Below are 22,591 nucleotides of genomic sequence, written 5' to 3'. Positions count from 1 at the left end.
CAGGCAAAAATCCTCTTCACTTGAGCAGTTTTGTAAGTGCGGGCTGCTTAAAAAAGATTTACTCCAAAGCTCTTACTCCCTCGTAGTTTTCCTGCTTCTTCCTCTGATCTTCTACATGTTACCTAAGTGCTTATTCTCAAGGCCTGGTGCTTCCAGAAGGGTGTGGGTTATCTGAGATGCAGGCTACACCCATGAAAATGTAACATATGGTATATAGGAGCATTGAATAATAAAGTTACTTTCAAAAGCTTGGGTTTGGGGCCAGAAAAACAATCTTGCATCTAATTTTTTCAGAAAAGAAGAGGAGTAATCTCTAAATACAGGCTGAAATTGACAATTTATCATGTTGCCATGGTTGTCTCTGAGACAAGGATATCATTTATAATAGTTTCTAAAAAATAAATCTGAGAAATTTTACAAGCCATTGCCAAGAACATTTGAGATGCTACACCACTGTAGTTCAGTGTCTCTAAAATAGGGAGTCAAGATTTTATTCCTACTTTGACTTGCTCTGACCGAAAGAAAAATCTGAATCCCATCAACCAAATGATGGAGACATTAATTTCCCTTCTTAGCCCATGAAGCCTCATGAATAGCTAATATTTATGCTGTTACCTCTGCGTTTATGGAATACTTGTGTTTATTATGTTTAGTTGCGCCAGGGGAGGTTTAGGTTGGATATTAGGAAAAATTTCTTCACCGAGAGGGTGGTCAAGCATTGGAACAGGCTGCCCAGGGAGGTGGTGAAGTCACCATCTCTGGAAGTGTTTAAAAAACTTGTGAATGTGGCACTTCAGGACATGGCTTAGGGGACATGGTGGCACTGGATTAATGGTTGGACTTGATGATCTTAAAGGTCCTTTCCAACCTTAGTGATTCTGTGATTCTGTGATTCTGTGATTCTGTAATACTGTCTGTGACAAGTATATACTGAATTTGTAAAGTAGTTTAAGCCTGAACTGAATATTTTAATATTAAACAATAGGTAGCTCTGAATTGAACATGCTGTACAACTTCAAAAAGTTAACAGCGGAGAGAAAACTAGAATTAAATATATGCCACAAAGTCAATATTTTGTGATATTATAATAACTTATAATTAGGTTATCTGAAAGACTTTTGTTCAGCTAGAAGAACAGGTTCTGTAATATTTTCTTTTTCATTACCTTGCCTACAGTATAGGTGAAAAACATCTGAAAAGGTTTCACAGAAAGTTTTACACTTTACACTAGCATGCTGCTACCTGAAAATCAGTGGGTTTATCATTCCAGAATTAGATATACACACAAAATTATTGCTATTTTAATTAATGTTTTCTTTAGATAAGACCTTATCTGTGACTCTAAACCAGATTTTAAAAGGTTCGTTAATCATTATTAAGAAATTTTTGCACAGAGGCTAAATGAATTTCTCAGAGTGGTTAAACTAATCAAACAATAGCTTCACTCCCTCCACTGAAAAAATTAAATTGGGCTTTCCAGTTTTCCTTGTCAGCATCCAGTTTTATTTTCTGAAACACTAACAGTTGTTTGAAACATCCTGGTATGAGTTGTTACTATTATAAATAAGTAGAAAGTGAAACATTTTAGCAAATAAGAGATTTTCCAGTATGGATTGTTTTGTTATCAGTATGATTTTTAACACTTGATACGCACGCATCCTGTCTGAACCTCACCAGTTCAGACTTTCCTTTTGATTTTCTTGGGAGGTACCTTGATGTTATCCTTCATCTCATCCTACTGTATCTCTTGCGATTGTTCAAATGTTCTGTTCACAACATTGATAATTATTATCTCATCTTCACAGGCAGTAAAGTGTCTTTTTCTAGAGAAATCTATAAGAATTTTTCTCTACTAATATTGACCTAAGTAGGACCATATGACATGGTGATAACATCTCCCTCCTGCCTCCACTTTTAGAAAAACCAATGGAGTTGCATTAGTGGATGGAAAACATACAAACAAACAAAAATCCCATACAAACATTTCTTCAAGGTTGTGGCATGTATTTGCTGGCATTTCTACATGCAGTTTAATTTCCCTCCTTACCTTGACTGATACAAGTGGTCAGACATTAGCTACTGCAGAATGATCCTGTCCACCTTCTTAGTCTGGGAACATGTACATTTTAAACACATTTTTTCTAATGCCCTGCTTAATTCCCACAGTCATTTCTGTTTCTAATCCAAAGCTGCTGTCTTCATTTTTACAGCCTACCATAGTCTTGCATTTGAGAAAGAGCATTTCAAGAGGCAGCTAGACACCCTCAATTAAAAAAATACAGTTAAAATTAATGTTCCACAGTCTCATCACTGAAGTAAATGATTTTTGGAACCACAGCTTTAGACATCTAGATTTCCAAATTTGAAACAGACGGATTTTACATAGAAAAAAAAAGTGGAAAACTAAGGTGTACAGCAGGTAGGTTAACAAAGTGGTAAAGCGACAACATTAAAAATGTAGTCAGTGTTGAGCAAAGAAGTGATTTTTCCATCTTTTAATTATGTGTGTCACCTGCTGCCAAATTTGGGCTTGTGCCAGGAACTGGCTGGCATATATAACATGTAGCTAGTTTAATGTAAGAAAGGGTATGGGAGAATTCCATGTATTAAGTGAGAGGCAGTTGGATCCGGAAAGATCATGTGTAATAGAAAAATTAAGAGAATGACCTACAGTGGTCCAAAAGATTTGTGAAACATGATTTGCCTCTAAAAAGCCAAGTTCACACCAAGTTCCCTCTCTACCAGTGTTTATCCATGTGTCTATTATTTGTATGTTCTGGTATTGTTTCTACCAATTTCCCTGCAGTGAGTATCAGACTTTCTAGGCTGTAGTTCCAAGTATACTGGGCAAATCGTTAATAACAATAATTTTATTTGATGATAATTACATTGTGATATGGGAATTATGGGACTTTTACAAGGTGAAAAAAAAAATTATTTAGAATTTTATCTTGAAATAAAGCAGGTAACAGCATTTCAATTAAAGTAATGAAAATAATGGCTTTACACAAAAATTTACAGAAATGCACTGAGAACCAAGTCAACTGCGTTTAATTGCAAACTTACTCATCAACATGATATTTAAAATAGCTATTATGTATCATAATAGATAGGAATACTGCCACTCAGGACAAATAACTAGTTTGTGCTCATTTGCAATGTGATTTAAGTCCTGATTTTTAAGACTGGCAAATGTGAATTGTGCTTTCTTAATGTATTCTTACAAATTCCATAAATACAACTACGAATTAATTATTCTCATACTATGTCTATTCTGGTTTACATCTAGCTGACTATTTGAATGAATGAGCAACCTCCCTGTCATGTTTCTCTCTTAAGAAGACTCAGTACATGCCATTGCACATGTAACCATTTTTAAAATAAATTAATAGAATCTGATAACCTATTGATTATACAGTGTCTTCACTGACAAACACGCACTTATTCTTTACTTCCGTTTCGAAACAAATAATTTATTTACTGGTACTTTTGGGTAGCCTTGGCATATTACATTTTTCCATTACAAAAGAAGAAATGGATTATATCACATATAGAGGTGTCTGTAGCATAACTGTGTCGTGGCCTCTCTGTGATATTGCTGACCTGGCCACTGGAGAAAGGACATCCCTTGTTTAAGACCCAGTCAACTGTTGTTTGTTGTACAGTGGTTGCTGTAAAGCTTGGGATTTTCTTCCCATCAGCATTTTTGGCTTGGGCAATTTCAAGTGTCTGGGAGCTTTATAATATCAGATTTCTGGTTAGAAATGTTCAGCTTTGTGAATGAGAGCCATATCCATGCTACAGGGATTCACTCCTGCCTGATTTTCAATGCTTTATGTGCCTTCCAGTCCTTTGACGTGAGGTTCCTCTCACTGAAGAAGCATTGAAAGGCTTCTTGCTGCTATTGGCACTATCCACTTCGCTTCCTTAACTCCTGGCATCTGGCTCATTCATCCACTTCATCTCAGCTGATTTACAATTTTCGAGGACAAACTGTGGAATCTGTTTTCTAATCTTCTTTCTTGATTGGTAAAAAATCTAGTGAGTTTGTTGAAAGAGAATATACAACATTTTGTTGTTTATAATAGTTACATGTTAGTAGCAATCCCTACTGACGAACATGAGAGTCAGAAAACGACCCCCTCGCCCAAGATCATTTACAGCTTAGATAAATGGCCAAGGGAAGAAGGGCTGAATGAGAACGAATGGGGAAGTAGAACAACTGAGCAGTTCAGTTCAATCCTTATCTTATTAGGCTGTTCGTTTCCTATTTTTTTTTCTTAGAAGTTTAAAAATGCAGAATATTTTCTTTTTTTGTGAACATTTCATTGTGAGGGGATCTGACATCTGTGGGCCCTTAAGGCCCACATTAGGATATTAAAGAGGAAAAAAATCCTTTTTTTTCTATTAGAGAATTTAAAAGATTTGTGTAGCAAAAGAAAAGCAAATGTATTTAGCAAGTTATTGTTTAGATTTTGATTTTGGAGGACTAATCTACAGATGTTAGTACCCCAGACAAATTTTATTTCTACAGACTATTATCATGTTCAAACTTGGGAGTGGAGCAGTTACTTTAGTGTTCACTGTGAGACTTCAGTTATTTCAAAGATACATCCTCTTTCAAAGAAACTTTTTTAGGGTTCATGTACACTCCTAAATTCTGTCAGTTTCTGCTAATATAATTTAGAGCAGATGCATTCTGGTACTAGAAAGTGTCACAAGAGAGGGTAAAACCAGTTTACAGTTGTCTTAAAGCATCATTTAACATCTGTGCTATGCCCCAAATGGAGAAGATTGCAGACACCAGGTCCATGACCAGGACATACCCAAAGGTGTTTCTATTTAGGGTGGTTTCCCTACCAAGGCTCTCCATAATCACATCAAAACGGTGAAGAAAGTTTCCCCCTCAGTAAACACTCAGGGAAGGCTGCTGGTGCGAGTACTGCCTGCTCTCCTGCCAAGCTGAATCGCTCTGTGGGAATCACTCAGCGGGGGCAGAGAAGTTTGACCTGCCTGCTGCATGCCCGCAGTGATGGGCAGCCCTCAGAATTTGCACGAACAATGTGGTGTGTCTTTTACCCAGGAAAAAGCATATTTGAAAATTGTATTGTTATATTTCAGTGGCGGCTACAGAGGGTGTGATTCCTCTCCAGTCTGATCAACCAAAGGTAACATATTGCTTTAATTTCTATTTCACTAGCTAAATGCGCATCCTGCTAGGGAATCTTGTGGATTGAAATGCGGATTTTCAGAGAAATTTCTTGCTCGCTGGTCTGCAACCATTTCATTTTCCTAAGTTTCCCGAGGACTCTGAGTAACTCTTGCTTCAGACAATAAAAGGTGCGCTGTGCTGTTATTACCAAATCATATTATTTACCTCCTAGAATGTTCATAATTTATTCATTGCATAAGATGTGAAAATAAATACATTAAAATTAACAATACATTAAAATAACATTCAAATTAAGGTGCACTTTCCACAAAAGATACATTCTAAGTTATATTAATTACATGTCTTACTAAAACAGTAATTAAAGAAACCCTCAGAAAGAAACAACGTGCGTGAAAGGTTTTCTTGTTGGGCTGTAAATGATCTTAAGGGAAATTAAATGAAAGTGTAAGGAGACTCTTGAAATTGTACCAGACAGTCCATTCGTTGTTGCTGATATATTTTAGAATTACAGGTCTATAAAATGACTTCAAAATATTTATTTTCCTAAGGTAACAATATTGTAATAATATAAATATATTTTGACACTGGTGTAAGTATTTGGTGACAGGCTAATAATGACATTTCCATAGCTTGACATCTTTCTGGCATTACTGAGCTGTTGAAAACTTCTGCATCTAGTATTTGCATCAGATATTTTCTCATTTTAAAAAAGTTCTATTACCCTTAATATTTTTTTTTTAATGTGGACGATTTGTTTTAGTGTTACAAGTTTGGCAGGTTTAAAGAACATGTTAACGCAATGTACATTTTGAAACCTAGTCAATAAAGCACCCATTTGTGCAGTGAGAACAAAAACAAATTAGGCAGGTAAAAAAATTACTGTCTGAGATTGATTAAATTCAATTTAATACTAGTAGGAGTGAGTTTATTCTTTATTTACAAAACACCATACTAAGTAATTTCTTCTAGTATGGTAAACTAATGCAAGAAATATCAAAATAAAGAACTGGAAATCTTACTACCTTATCAAGATTATGATGTTTGGCCTAACAGTAACTTCATAGGATAAGTCTCATGATTGAAATATGAATACAGAATGTTAAACCTTATTAGTAAGGACAGACAGAAGAAGAGGAGTAAGATACTACTACGTATATTCAGGCATACATGCTTGCTCTGAGAGGCACAATCTGTCAGGAGAAAAACCTGTTTAAATAGTGGTGATGAAAGAGAAAAATAACAAAAGTACTTTCATGGTTAGTTGAATATAAAATATCTGTTCAAGGCAATGAGGTAGATGAAATAATTTCAGCCTAGGCTGGACTTCTGTAGAAATACAGCTAATTAATCGATTTGCTTTCTATACTTTCTGCTTTGTTATTATATTTACTTTATTATTCATGAGCTACATTTCAGATGTTCTAAGACTGGTGTGATAGCTGTGGTGGTTTAAGGATATAAGCAAAGCTGAAATTGCCTAAGGTGATCAGGGGTTGTAGACATCAAATCCAATGGTGATGATGACTTTCCTGCATAAGCATTGGAAGTAGCTCCCAGTTAGTCTGCTTTCTTTTCTTGTGTGAGTTGGATGCATTCTATTTCAAATAAAACATTTCAGTGTCTTCTAGTTAAAGTATGTATTGTGGTTGTGGTATAGTTTTGCTCTGGTATTTGATGCATTTGCTTGATGAATTGTTCAGGGGTGATAAGGGGCCTGACCCAAAATCCAATAGTGTCACTAAAAATTTTCTGTGCCCTTAGAAGGAAATAGAGCTGGGCTCTAAAAAAGTTAGCATGTCTTTCATGAGCAGCTTTTATTCTAACAAGCTATTGCAAGTTTGCTCTTATGTTGTATAACACAGCCTTTGTACGTTTGTGATATTAGGAAAGACAAAGAGTATAGGGGTCATCTCCCGAATGGAAATTCACTTTTTTCAAGTGCATGATTTTTATTTCTGCTGTTTAACATTTTCCAAGGAAGGGTAACCATAAAAGGAAATACAGACTAATCTGATTTTATTTCTTTGTATATTTGGTAGAGTTTTTTTGTGCCTATGGTGACCAGTTGAAGCAAATGACTGAGATACATTTAACTTATTTTGTATTTTACTTTTCACAAATGTAGAGGGTACATCTTGAAGAAGTACAGGAAGAAACATTTTCTAGAGAATTATGTAGCTGATCAGTTCCATTGCATTTTCCAAAGTGAAAAAATTGACATTATTGTCATGTCATATTTATTCATTTTTTAAGTATTGCAATACAAACAAATACTGCCTGTCCTCTAGAGGTTTTGTTACTAGCACCTGTCCTGCTCCACTGGATTATAGATGTATAGGAAGGCTGATTTCAGTCTTCACCCTAGCAACATTTACACTCTCTTCTGGTCAACAAGCATCTACTCCTTTCAAGCAGCATCCATTTGCTTTCTCTCCTCTTGCCCCTGTGAATGGGAAAAACTCTTGTGACAAAAACAATGAGGTAATTTGTTTCACAATTCTTTTCCAAATATTTTCCCATGATGCTTATAATGACTATACTGTGCTCATTTTTAGTTATAGATATCATTTTGCGTAACTTTCTTGTTTAGCTGCTACTTTGTTGTCTCTTTCCTTGCACCAACCTTATCTACTTAATTTCCTTGAATTTGAAGGTGATACTGTAATCTTTTCAAAACAGGTAATGTCTTTACTTTTGCTGATTATTTAGGACTACGATCAAGACTGTTGGGTGGTAGATAACCCAGATAATAATAGTAAACAAGGAAAGAGGCACCTTGTTGGTTTCAGTAGGACTTCAGATCATGCCTTACATGATTTGAGTATCTGGTCTGAGAACTTACCTAATCATGTTCCTTTTGGGGTGTCTTCAATGATTTTCGAAGGGATAAAGTTAGCAAGTTTGGGTGCACTAATGCTTAGTTGAATTTTATTCCAATCAATACATAAATCCTAAATTTGCACGTAAAAAGAATTAGTTTCTCTGTAGACAGTGACACATATTTAAAAGTAAACCTTGGTAAGCCTTATCAGGTTTACTTCCCCTCATCTCCAGATTTTCTCAATGTCCACAATGCCTTTCTTTTGGGGTGGTATTTCTTTAAAAAATTTCTTTCTACAACACTATTCTATCATTAGCCCATGGTATTGGTTCAATATTAGGCTTGCCGATGTGATGCCCGTCTACAAGAAAGGCCGGAAGGAGGATCCTGGGAACTACAGGCCTGTCAGCCTGACCTCTGTACCGGGGAAGATTATGGAGCGGTTGGTCTTGAGAGTGCTCACAGGACGTCTGCAGGACAACCAAAGGCTCAGGCCCAGCCAGCATGGGTTCATGAAAGGCAGGTCCTGTTTGACCAACCTGATCTCCTTCTATGATCAGGTGACCCGCCTAGTGGATGAGGGAAAGGCTGTGGATGTTGTCTACCTGGACTTTAGTAAAGCCTTTGACAGCTTCTCCCACAGCATTCTCCTGGAGAAACTGGCAGCTCGTGGCTTAGACGGGTTTACTCTTCGCTGGGTGAGGAACTGGCTGGCTGGCCGAGCCCAGAGAGTTGTGGTGAACGGCTGGCGGCCGGTCACAAGTGGTGTTCCCCAGGGCTCGGTTCTGGGGCCAGTCTTGTTCAATATCTTTATTGATGATCTGGATGAGGGGATCGAGTGCTCCCTCAGTAAGTTTGCAGATGACACCAAGTTGGGCGGGAGTGTTGATCTGCTGGAGGGTAGGAGGGCTCTGCAGAGGGATCTGGACAGGCTGGATCGATGGGCCGAGGTCAACTGTATGAGGTTTAATAAGGCCAAGTGCCGGGTCCTGCACTTTGGCCACAACAACCCCATGCAACGCTACAGGCTTGGGGAGGAGTGGCTGGAGAGCAGCCCGGCGGAAAGGGACCTGGGGGTGCTGGTTGACAGCTGGCTGAACATGAGCCGGCAGTGTGCCCAGGTGGCCAAGAAGGCCAACAGCGTCCTGGACTGTATCAGGAATAGTGTGGCCAGCAGGAGTAGGGAAGTGATCGTGCCCCTGTACTCGGCACTGGTGAGGCCGCACCTTGAATACTGTGTTCAGTTTTGGGCCCCTCACTACAAGAAGGATGTTGAGGTGCTGGAGCGTGTCCAGAGAAGGGCAACGAAGCTGGTGAGGGGTCTGGAGCAGTCTTATGAGGAGCGGCTGAGGGAACTGGGGTTGTTTAGTCTGGAGAAGAGGAGGCTGAGGGGAGACCTCATCACTCTCTACAACTACCTGAAAGGGGGTTGTGGTGACGTGGGTGTTGGTCTCTTCTCCCAAGTAACTAGTGATAGGACAAGAGGAAATGGCCTCAAGTTGCGCCAGGGGAGGTTTAGACTGGATATTAGGAAAAATTTCTTCACTGAGAGGGTGGTCAGTCATTGGAACAGGCTGCCCAGGGAGGTGGTGGAGTCGCCATCTCTGGAAGTGTTCAAAAAACGTGTGGATGTGGCGCTTCAGGACATGGTTTAGGGAACATGGTGGTGCTGGATTAATGGTTGGACTTGATGATCGTAAAGGTCCTTTCCAACCTAGTGATTCTGTGATTCTGTGATATTCACTTAGCACCATCAAATTAATTAAAAGTGCACCTTCATTAATTTTTTGGTTTTGAAGCAACTATCTTGCTTGGCTTTGGTCTGCGTTGCAAAAGAGTCCCAGAAAACACTGAAGCAGGCTGTGCACGCCCGTGCACCTAATGCCATCAAACCACTGATGGTTGTTCAGTTCATGGGACCAAGGCCTGCACCACAGATAGGAAGGACATCAGTCCTCAGCACCGATTTCACTGCACTGGTTGACTCCTATGGCCCTGTGTTACTGGCTACTGCAAAAAGCACTTGTTTAATTCTTTGAAGTGTTTGTATTTGAAGGAATTATTATGGTTGGATGTAAGCAACGGTCACAGTAGTTTATGAAACATCATGGTCTCTTGTAACGAGAGACAAAAGGAAAACTGTACTTTAGAAAACTCCTGAATCGGAAGCTGTGGTATTTAATCTTTTTTTTTTTTTTTTTCCTAATGCTGTTAAAATTCATTTAGTGATGCTTAACTGATGTTATACTTTATTTGAAAGTATTATTCCAGAATTTTCCTCTTTATCTTTGCAATAATTCTGGCTACTTTGAGAAAAAAGGTTTACCAGGCAGTCACTGGGGAAGAGAAGACTGGAGGGCTCTGAGATGAGAGAAGGAAATTATTTCAGCTCCCAAATTCTTTGTGTTCTATAAGTGTATACTAAAAAGTTTGTAACTCATGCAAGTTAATTAATTTTGTCCATAAAAATTCACCACTTTCATCACGTAACCACGTTTAAAATATTAATTCCACCAATACATATTAAGCCAAAGGACAACCATTTAAAATACTTTATTTTAATGTAGGAAACAAATTCCTGGTTTTGATATCTGTATTTTTTACAGTGCTTTGAAGTGATTTTGACATGAAAGGTACTATGGAAATTAAGATGGCATGTTTTCCTTCTGCTATGGTAGTGTCATCCCAGTACACCTGCACTGACATCATTGGGATTGTGGGATGGGAAACAAAATCCCTTTAAGATAAATGACGGAATTAATGTCATGACAAATGAGGTTATGAAAAGTAATTACTCTGCATGCTCAATAACGGTTTTCCAAATGTACAAATGCTATCATTTTTTAATATGTTGAAATGGCTCTCCATCTATTAGCTGCTTGAAAATATTACTTCTTCTATGTAAGCTCAAAACAGGAGAAGATTATTTTCAACTCAGTTGAAAATATCAGGAAGCAGGTACCTATACACTGTTTTTAGAAAAGAAAAAAAGAAATACTCCATCTTTACTAATAGCATATTATTCACAAAGCCCCAGGCTGTTTTAGAGTGTTGGAATATTACAGACTGCATAGTGCATTTTAAAATAGAAAGTCAATCCAGCCTTAATTGCAGGAGCATTCCATGCATTATTATAATAACAATTTGCTCTGTGATTCTCTTCCCAGTCATTAAATCTGTCAGTCTATGGCAGTTGAGAGCTGCATTTATAATAACATATAGCTTTTATTTTACACCTCTAAACCAGAAAGTACTTTTCTTGTTACCAACAGTCAAGAATAAGTTCAGTGGCCATGAATGTGATCACCTTTGGCGTGAAATGTGGCAATGTAACCAAATGAAGTAATGCTCCTTAGGTATCTTTAATATGAGAATAAAGATGATTGTAGCATGCACCAAAAACTGCAGGAAGAATTTTGGTAGAAGTTATTTTGCTACTCACGATACCATTTGATGAAATCACATGAAGAAGGTGTCACCCTGTTCTTATTAATAGGTTTTGCTCTCAGTGCGAATGAAACAGGGATGTCAAAGAAAATATAAACATTATCTGCAGCAGGTATATTCCTGGCAATTCTCCAGTTCAAAGGCTGGCCATCTTGGCCTAACGTAGCTTCTTATGTAATCTTGTGATAAAGGTAAAAGACTGAGAGTGAAAAGATATCTTTCTCAATCCCACTAATTTATTTTTAAAATGGAAATTTTTTCTTACAGTGGTGGATGATTCACTTGATACCTCCATATTTCATAAGAGAGATATAAATATGTGCCCTTTGTACATAACCATTCCAGTTAAGTGCAGCTTATCATTGTTTAATCCCTCTTGCTTTTTCTGGTTACTGTATTGTGAAGGTTTTTGCTAGTAAGTACTTTAGAAATTAACGTTCTGATCTCTTGTATCCCTACTCTCACTCATCTGTGACCATATATTAATGATACTTTTGAAACACCAAGTCCTCCGAAAGTTCTGTCATTCAGCATCTCCACTGTGTCCATTTGTTTATTTATACTCTGGACTACAACTTAAATCTGTGGGTTCATATTATCTCTGCTTCTGCTGCAGTCCTTATTAACTCCATGAATATTTCCTAATGTCAGCCTTGCGGTTCTTCCTTTAAAACAATCCTTAAAAAAGTGCTTCCTAAATTTTGGGAAACAAGCTACTTAGCTACTTGGGGAGACTGACCATATTAGTTTATTTAATTCTCTTACTAGAGTACTAATTTTTTTGGAATCCATACAACAACCCCCTCCCCTGTCCCAATTTTGTGTCCATCTCTTATTTTTATTCCCTTGTCTGCCCTGATCTTGTCCTCTTCTCAGTGATTCTTGCACCTGTGAGAGAGGATACATCACTAGTGACAGTGCTTTGTCCCCCCAGGAAACGAAACCTTTGGATCTCACTTTAAAGCCTTCTGTTTGTCTTTGGCCTTTCCTTGTTGTTTCATTATATACATACTATGAATATCACAAAACAGCAGAGAGTGGATGAAGACTATTTTGTATTACAAAGCAAAATTCAATGCTTGGTCATATAGAAAGATTACATTATCTGTTAAAAAAATTAGTTTTTTTTTTTTAATTGGACATCCACTGCCACCACTGAGAATGTCTGATGCAAATTCCTTGGCTAATGAAGCTCTGATATTTCCTTTGTCTCCTGTGTTTTTCTTTATCAGTAGTGCAATTTTACTGTAGATATTTTATTACATTTTATAAGGAGATTACTGCAAAGAAATTTTTGAATTTTTGTTGTTTGAAAGGATTGATTTTTTTCTACCATGTTTTCTTGGTAGAAAACTAAATTGATTTCTTCACATCCACCTTCTGAAAAGAGAAATGGCCTTTTTATTTTTAAAAAGAATAACATTTTATTCAAGAAAGTATGTTTTTTCAAATATAAGCTAAAAGCAGAATCCCTTTCTTCTGTTAATCACTTGAAAGAAGACCCAAAAGTAAGGGTGGAGTAACATCACCTGCAACACTTCACCTCTACATAAACTGTTTGAAGTTTCCTGTAGTGTTACTGCTTACTGGTTTTGTTGCAGGTCAGTCCCATTCCTTCCCGCCCTCGCACACTGGGAAATGCTGTACACAACCATACGCAAAACAACGGTCCCCATTCTTAAAGGAGTTACAGCAGGGTAACTAGAGAGAGTGAGGTAAACCAGAATAATGCATGTGAGAATCACTGTCAGCTAGGGTCTGGGAAAAGGAAAAATTGTTCCTGAATAAGAAAAATAATAAACATGTTTATCTTCATATAAATTTGGTTTTGCCTCACTAAAATTCATAAGTCAATTTTCAATCTGGGAGTTTAGGTATGTTCCTTGATTGCCCAACTTGCCCACTGGTAACATACTTGTGTCAAAATTTCAAAAGATTTATAGAACTTCAGGTAAATACGTCAGACAATTGTCTTTGAGATAAAACTCTGTGACAGCTTCTGATCCTGCTCATGCCAACCAGAATGACTAAAACTCCATGAACTTCAGTGCTGTAATTTAGGGCCCCAAGAACATATTTAGGATACCAATGCACTTGTTGATTATGAATATGGCTTTGTGTTTAACTCCACTGAAGACTTGCATACTCTTCTCTAACTGGATATTTATTCAAGTAGAATGTTATAGATCATCACATATTTTGAGTGACAGCTGTTCTAATGTGGCAGGTTGTTTCTCTTAGAAGTTCTTCTAAGACAAGTAGGATAGGAAGTTTTAACTTGATATAATTTTAATATAAATCTCACAACATAGTGTGTTGCGTTCACTATCTTTATTCTGTAAGCTAAGAAAATGACATTATTCAAAAATTTTTACAGAGAAAATTAATATTTTATCTTCTAAACACCTTAGCCCTTTAAAATATTTTTGAAAAATAGATTACCTTTCTGTTTATATTTAAAATTATCAAAAACTCCTATACAAATTAACAAATAATGGTGTTTCTGAAGATTCTGTATCTGTTCCTGTAATTCAGTGGAGGAAATTGTTAACAAGAATAAAAAAATTCTATTTATGAAGTGCAGGAAAATTTAGAAGGCAGTTAATAAGTGCTTCTTCTTGTGAGGCAGTAAAAAGATCTTCACCTTGAGAATTAAAAGGAGAAATTATCATGGGACACTCACATGCAGAAATCTTGAACACAATAAATCCTATCACCAGAACAGAGCATTAGCTTTCTAATTGGACAAGATTAGGTAGAATTCAGTGTTGAAGCTCCTGATTATGTCTGAGAAAGTCATGTAACCTGCCTTAAGTGGAAATTGCCGACGAGATTTAAAGAGAAGCTGCCATGTCTGTGTAATTCTCAAATATGTCAAAATAATTGCTGATACCAATAGAAGCAGAACTGAGTCAATAATTTGTGAATAGAAAAATTTGTTCACAGATTTTTTTTATATGTAGCTGGCACATGTGTTTACAAAGAAATAAAATGTATGGGAAGTATGATGGACCACTAAAAAGTTCTCTTTGATCTATGGTCAAAGCAATGTGAAACAAAATAAAAATATTTTATTTATATAATTTTCTGCTGCTCTGCATTAAAAAGTATGACAACTCTCCTTCAAATTTCAAAGGAAGAGCCTACCTTATATTCAGTGTACATCTTGTAATTTCTAGGCAGAGGAAAATACCAGTGCAGGTTACAACAGTACTAAGCCAAAGTGGCAGAAGAGTAACCTGGTATCAGTCTTAGCTATGAAAAGAATACTGTAACTTCTTAATATCAGTTATTCTTTTGGAAAAGAATTGGAATGATGAAGTATTGTGATTTTGGGAGGGAACACAGCCTTCTTTGAAGGATTGGCTGAAATGCCTTATATTTATACTTTCTGCTGTAGAGGAGGGACAGCCATTGATTTAATCTGAGCAGTTTTACAAATTAGTAGGCAAGCAGCATGAGAAAACTAAACCATACACTTTATGACTGGTTGCTGAAAAATTACACATTTACCTTGCTGACTTTTGTATTTAATAAGTTGATTCACCATGTAGCAGCAGCTACAACATAAAATCTGGTGAGTAAGTGCTGTGTTTTAAATTGAAGCAGTGAAAAGACAGGGGACATCTGGGTGTGTTTACCACACCAATCTTACAGATAGATATGCAGCCAAGCAAAAGGACCGATAATTAATCAGATAATGCATTTCAGTTACTGCTACCCAACATGCTTTATTTATGCAAGCGTATTTGCAATGTGAGTATCATTTATTATTTAATTTCTTTTGATTTATTATGGCCACAGAACAACACCCTTTCGGTATTCTTCCTGTCATTGTAGTTGCATCATTATTAATTATAGTCCCAAACTAAATCCCATGCATCTGAACAACAGCAGAGTGTTGTCTTCTGTTGGTGTGGAACACCTCCATTCCATTCCTCCTCAGACATCATCTCAGTAATGTCTCTTCCATTTTCATTCATAAAGAGGCGAATATTGGACATTTCATAAACGGCAGAAAACCTACACCAGCTGTGAGAAACAGGTTGCAAAAATTAGCCATGATGCAAATTATGCTGATCTCCTCCCCGATTCTGGAAAAAAGTCCACCTTGAGCTTTACTGCATAATTTTGATGGTCTACAGCTGGAATGATAACCACCTTTTGGGATAACAAACTTCTGTGCTTTGCTTGCTTAGATTTGTTTCCTTATTTCTTTCTGTAGGATGCTGGGGTATATGATAGGTTATACCTGGGAGTGGGGCCATCTGACGCGTTGAAGAGAGGCACACTGTTAAAATGGAGAGCCTTTGAGAGGTTCAACTTGCTTTTTTTAATCACGTTAGGCTAACTGTGCTGCGTACCTTGAATTGTGATATTTTTATGGAACTATGTTAGTTATTTACACCATGTAAGGGAATGTTAGTTTACATTTGTGTTTCACATCTATATGTGATAAGGAAGAGTTAATTACTAGGATTATAGCAATAAACTGTGGGAATAAGATTGGATTTTGCTTTTTTCCACCTGAGAATTACATCAAATATCTGACTATTGCACATGTTGAGGTGGTTTGTCACTATCATAGTGAATCATCCTTTCATTTGGGAGAAAGAAAATGAAAATGGAAAGCCTTCAAGTAATAGTCACCTCCCATTTTAAAAATATTTACCATTTGTATTTGCTGTTTGCCAAATACAGCCCTCTGAAGCAGCAGTTCTTGCACAGAAATCAGTATATGCCTTTTATTTCACAGCTACTGAGAAGTTCCGAGCTAACAAAACAGCAAAGGGAAATGTTTGAGGGGACCACAAACTCCTGCTGAAGAACCTTCTCTGCACGTGGAGTATTTTGAAGCTGTCATTTTGGTTTTCTCTCCATAATTCTTCTCATCCCCAGTTCTCACATGGTGTTATATTACCTTTTTCTTGTCTCTGCCCTGTTTTTCCCTCTCCTGCAGCTACTACCGCAGACAGTGTTCGTAGGCATCATTCATGGGTGTGTGATTTGTTATTATGTCCCAGCTAAGCAGGATTGAGAATTGATACAGGGCTGTCCCAGTCAGGAATCAGGATGTGGCTTGGTAAAGCCAGCGTGTGTAATTTTGTTTTTCAGAGTGGTTAATCAGAGCTTGTGGTTTGCACTGGAAATGTAATAGACGCATTCTGGTATGATGAAATAGGGTTACACATGAGAACAGTGCTTGTTAAGCTGCTAGAGCCTGGATCTTCACCAGGTACTTTGAAGATTCAAGACACATTTCGCTTATAAATTCTTATTAATTGCTATTCAGTCTGCATGTACATGCACACACAGGGCATCCAACATACGTGTATACATGCATTCAGTCTCATGAGAGCTAATGCTAGGGTTTTGCCAGGCCTCTTTTTACATCTGCAAAATGTCTTGGGTGATATCTTTAAGCCAGTTTGTAAGAAAATGACTGACTTGTGCAAGGAGCAATAAATCTGTTGTAAGAGCCTCTTACAGTCTGTTTTGTTGTGATTGAAAATAAGTATTTTGGGTGTTGTAAGAGAAAGAAGAAATCTTCATTAGCATTTTCAAGCTATGGATGTAAACATTAACCTCCAGAAAGAATATTTAACAATATTTGTAGGACATAGTCAATTCCAAAGATCAAGGGAAACTGCATCTAAATTTGAAAAGCAGAAGGCTTGTGCAATAAAATCTGTGTGAGCCTCTGAGTAGAGGATCTAAATTGAAGGTGTTTGTAAATTCTTCAGCTACTGATTTCCAAATCAGTTCCCTCCGAGATTTCTCAGAGCACTTATTTCATTCTTCTAAAGTCATTTTCAGGAAAAAATACCTGGTATGTAACATTAAGCAAGAAACATTTAATAAGCTTTAAAGCTTTATTATAAAACTGATGTGTAGGTGATAAAGTTGTGAGGAAGCACTACCTGCCTGTACCCTGAAAAGAGCTTTGCACTCCTTAGAAATACTTTCTCTTTCACCATTCGAAAACATGACTAATATTTCCTTCTTACGTTTCTGTGCATGATATTTTTAAATGCAGTCAGTCAGTGTGATTTGGCTCTGTAACGTAACAGCACTTTGTTGTTTATTGCTCTATACTACTCCCATATTTCATAGTTAATGAATTTGGACAACACCACTTCTGTTTTTATAAATTTGTGGATGATCCTTATAGATTTCTTATCATCAGACAAGAAGACACATCTTGTCATCAGAAGCAGCAAATACTCTAAACTCATGTTTTAAACTCATAATAGCTTACAAGTTTTTAAGACATTTAAAAAATTATACCAAATATCCCCAGAATTAATTGCCTGGACAAAGGCACTTTTTTTTTTCCAAAGAAGATAGACAAATAAAATGGGATAGCTTTAGTAAGTGTGGATGACTTGCTGAAGTAGGGCTTTAGGAGAACTGAAAAACTTCTCAGTTTTTACATACTTTTTTTTTTTTTTTTTTGTAAAATCACTGATTGGTTAATCTGAAACTTTCCAAAAAGTGCATCTTCAGCATATCATGTTGCTCAGGAATGAGAGAACTTCAGCAGTGACTTTGAAATACAATATAAAGTTAACAGTAAAATAACTACACTACCACCATCGTATTTGGGGGCTAAAGAACATTGTTTGAGGAAAATAGACAGTTAAAGGGTAAAGTTTTCAAATGATGAGTGTTCTTGATTTTTTTTGTTTTCTTGGATTGTTCTTGGTTAATATTTCCATGCATGATAGTGTTACAAAAAGTCAGATAGTGCTAATAGAACGTGCTTACAAAGTTTGACAGCAAAAATGATTGGCAAACTTTTAAGGTTCACTGATTTGAGATGTTAAAAAAGAGGGATGTAAAAGTTGGTTATAAGAAACAATAGTTAGCTTGCCATGGATCACATAAAGCATTCTGTACAGCAATAGGGAATAATTACTATACAAATAAAAGGCACCTATGACCCATAATCTAGTCTCCTCTAAGCAAGACTGGCCTCCCATATTTAAAGAAAATGCACTAAATAGGAGAAAATTCAGCTGTTTCTAACCGTTAAGGAAATGAGGTTTCATGGCAGCTTTCTAATAGTAGAAATGGTAGTGAGCAATCTGTCTCCTTTGGAAGTGGAGCTTCGTAAATGTATGAGAGAATATATATTAATACTGAATTTGAAATTTTAAATACTTTTAAAAGAGCATCGCCATTTCTTTAATGCCCGGTCTATGGTTGTGGTCTCTGTAAAGCTATCATTTTTCTGTAGATGTCCTTGGGATGTACCCGGCGATTTTCAGTGCTGAAGCTTTGTTCTTAAGCAGTTATTGATGCAAATAAGTAGAACTGAATGGGAATCCATGCACTTATGCATCTGTCAGACTTGTACAAGTACAAAAGAAATCTCTTTCAAAGAACACACCCGAACTGGGGACAAAGGCAGTTTCAAAGTCTTTATATGACAGATGTAAATAACGAACCAAATTATCTTTGAATTTCCCTGTAACAACTTTGAAAGATTCTGCTTTTGCCATACATTCCAATGGGAGAAGCATTCCCCAAGTCCCATGTACTCCATTAGTCTGTCAAAATGGCACTACCCTATTTTATTGCAAATTGCTCTTTTTTGTTACATGGTAGCAATGACATGGCATGTGGTTTATAAATGATTTACTCCTCCTTGTAACGAGATGGCGTGATTAAAATATACCTTATATGTCACTGTTTCTTTTAAAGAATAGCATTTAAGTTGAGGGAGAAGCAGCTCATAAAATAATGCCAACTTGCTTTGATAGGATCAACCCTTTAGTGAATTCCTATGGTATCAAGAAGCCAATAATTTTTCTTTGTTCAGAATTCACACTGTAAAAAGGCAATCTACCTTTAAACAATATACGGTACATTATTTAAGAGCTTAGAAAAATGCTTACAAGATACGGACTTTATTATCATTCTCTTAGAAAACACAGCTTAGGAAGGGAACACGGGAAGTTTCTTGGCATTCTCATCCATTTTACATGGATAGGTGTTTTCCCATGAATGACTCATTTTTCTTATTTGGAACTAGTTCACCAATAGTAGAGGTGAATGAAGGTATCTGTTAGGTAATCATATTCTTTGTCATTTATTGTTACATTTATACGTTATTCATCATTCTGCATGTGCTATATAAACGACATTTCATTTCTCCCTTCCTCTTTTGCAGTAAGACGCTATGCTTACTTTTAGACAAGATATTACTAAAAAAATTAATTTTATCATGCCTCTACAGAAATCCTATTAAAGCTATCTATACTTGGCTTTTAGACTAAGATTTACAGACATTGATAACCTCTGATCCAGTTACACTGTGGTCCAGACAATCTAGAAAGTTTTAGCTGATACGACATTTGTTGATACTTGTACTGTCAGAGCAGGAGCTGATGGTCCAATGGAAGGAGGTATGCCACAGTTTCCTCACTCACCAAGTGGCTGCAAGGCATTCTGCCACAAATAAAAGATGAGTGAGTATCTATGGAAAGAACTGATCCTGGTTTGGAGGACGGTTCCTGTATCTGCCAATAATTTCATACCAGGCCTTGAGTGTGTCACTCAGGACATTCGTAATACTCGTGTGAGTTTCTTATTAAGGTCCTAAGTACACTGTTCTGAGGGGAATTAAATGGCTCCTTGGCTGGAGAAACCTAGATGGGGACAAGAAGATAGCACATGCTTGTTTTCCATTGCTCTGCTCATGACTCACATGGTCCTCAGCAAATTTGACTCCTTGCCTAATATAGTCCTCCAACAGTAACTCTGCAGGCCTTGTGGGCTGCTGGAGGTCCAAGTCCTCATATTCTTACCACTTCTCCACATCTGCACGCCACACTTCCAGAGGGCTCTATAAAAGGCTGTGTCTAGCAGTCCACAAAGTGGTTTTAAACTGCATCTGTGAGGAGCTAGAGTGCTGGCACAAAGTGGTACAACCTGAGACCTGATGTGTGACTAATGTTCATCTGGACTGTGCGTAGATATAGGTCTCTACTGCTGGGAGAGCTCCCAGGCAATAATACGAAGATACTGGGTTGAAGCTGGGCATCTTCACATAAACTGACAAATATCAAGTTCAGGAAAGTCAAGGCTGTATTATGTCTACAAGGGAGACAAGAACACAACTTAACTACCAATTCTATGATAAGTTGTACGAGAGATTCAGCAAAGAGCTGAACTTGAACTTCTGATGGCCCAAAGCCCTGTGCTTTTGTGACAGGGTGTCAATAGATCAAGGAAACAAAGGATATAAGAGAAGGACCCCCATTGCCAACCATCAGAGTCTACATTGTCATCTTTTTCACTGTCAGAGGGATTGGCTAGTCTAGAGCAAGTGTCTGGTTTGCCAGGAGCCTAGATTTAATGTGTTTTCTTAAAGATCTCTTATGGCATCCCAAAAGCAATTGTATTCAAGACAGAGGATCCTGGCAACTGTTTTATGCAGCAGGTAACTGTAGGCCAGTCAGGACAGTCCATGGAGATTAGAGCACAGCACTAATCCGAGTCCAGTCTAACTCGGGAATTTATGTCAGTTCACCTGCCACAATCCTGTGGTCTCAGCTATCAAATATATTTTCCAGAAGAGCATCAGGAGTAGCAGGAAGTTCTCAATCTGTTCAACGTTCTTAGCTAAGCTGTAAAGATGCAGCAAGGACCAGCTAGTGTGGCTGGCTGGTCTCATGGAGCAGGTGTCACACAGGAAATTAGAAGCTATTTGTTTTCAGCTAAATATATAGATGAACTGAAATAATTTCTATTAAGAGATATGGGAAGAAGAGACAAGTTTTCCAACAGTATGTTGAGAACCAGCTGGTGAAGAACAGAGAGCCTCATGTCTGTTCCTGGAAATCTTAGGGCTAAATGCATGTAGCTGAAGCACCTGTGTAGAGAAGAATATAATGGTTGTCGGAATCAACAATATAGATTATCAAACCTGGACACGTCTAAGGTACCCTCATACGTGATGTGCCACAGTAGACATAAGCTTCCATGTATTCAGGGGTGCTAGCTTCTTTGCTAGCTACCAGACAAATGGTATGGGCAAACATGAGTAGCCTAAGAAAGAAGGTAACTGTTGACCTCTGTTGCCATAATCTCTTACAATAATGAAATTACTTGATATTTTAAAACCCTTAAGATTTTTGAAAGAAAATGGTTTCTCAAAATGGAAATGTCTATGGACACAATGAATTGAAAACTGCCTTTCTGAAATGCTGAAGAGGATGAAATCTTACAAATTGTTTTGAGTGAATTTTCCTGTAAAACTTATGTGTTAAGGTATGATATATAGAAAAGATGGACATGAATTTGGAAATAGCAAGTACTTGCAAGGATAGTAAAAATTCTGTTTCACAAATAAAATTCTGCGAGCTACAAAAAAATGAGGAGTTCAACTTATTAAAATAGAACATGAAAGAAAGATGATTGGGTACAAGGACAAACATTTTTCATTAAGAGATAAAGAGATCACAACACAAATCCGTCATCAGGCAAGAGGGTTATTGTGTCCTGCTTTTAATAAAAGGAACAAAGGCATAAAACTACTTAGTTTTCTCTGCAGTTTTCCAAGAATTGCAGAATCGTTACTGAGCAATAGCACAAAGCTCCAATAAGCCTGCAGCAATGACGTCTTTGTTGGATTTCTTGATAGAGGTACAAGATTTGACGTTTGTGACTCTGGAAATAAACTAACTGAAATTGAGGTGGATGGTTTAAGTTGGCAAAAGCTAGCATTGCCAAAACAAAGCTGTCCTGCTCTCCCAGTTCACTGCTGCTGTCAGGCCTTTGTCTGTCCTAGCACAGATGTTCGTGCAGCCAGTGAACCCTACCAGCCAGTGAAATAACATTACTTTTTGCCTGTGCTCGTTTTGCCAGGTGCTTTGCTTTGTGGCTGGGAAAGCGCTTGCACCAGGACAAAGAAAATGTTGCAGAGGTGGGAACAATAAGAAGGTAACGCTGCTTGTTTGGCAGCATTTCTGACTGACTTGGCTCAAGACGCACATAAAGTCATAGCCTGCATTTCCAGACAGGCACCCAACCACAAAACATAAGCAGAGACAAGAAGACTACAGTTGCCCAGGATGAAAAGGGTTGTTTTATACAGTGGCACAAAGATACCTGCATTTCAAAGCGATTTGACATCACTTCAA

Source organism: Phaethon aethereus (genome assembly GCF_964289735.1).
Source record: "Phaethon aethereus genome assembly, chromosome: Z".
Taxonomy (NCBI): Eukaryota; Metazoa; Chordata; class Aves; order Phaethontiformes; family Phaethontidae; genus Phaethon; species Phaethon aethereus.
This window is presented reverse-complemented; position numbering follows the sequence as displayed.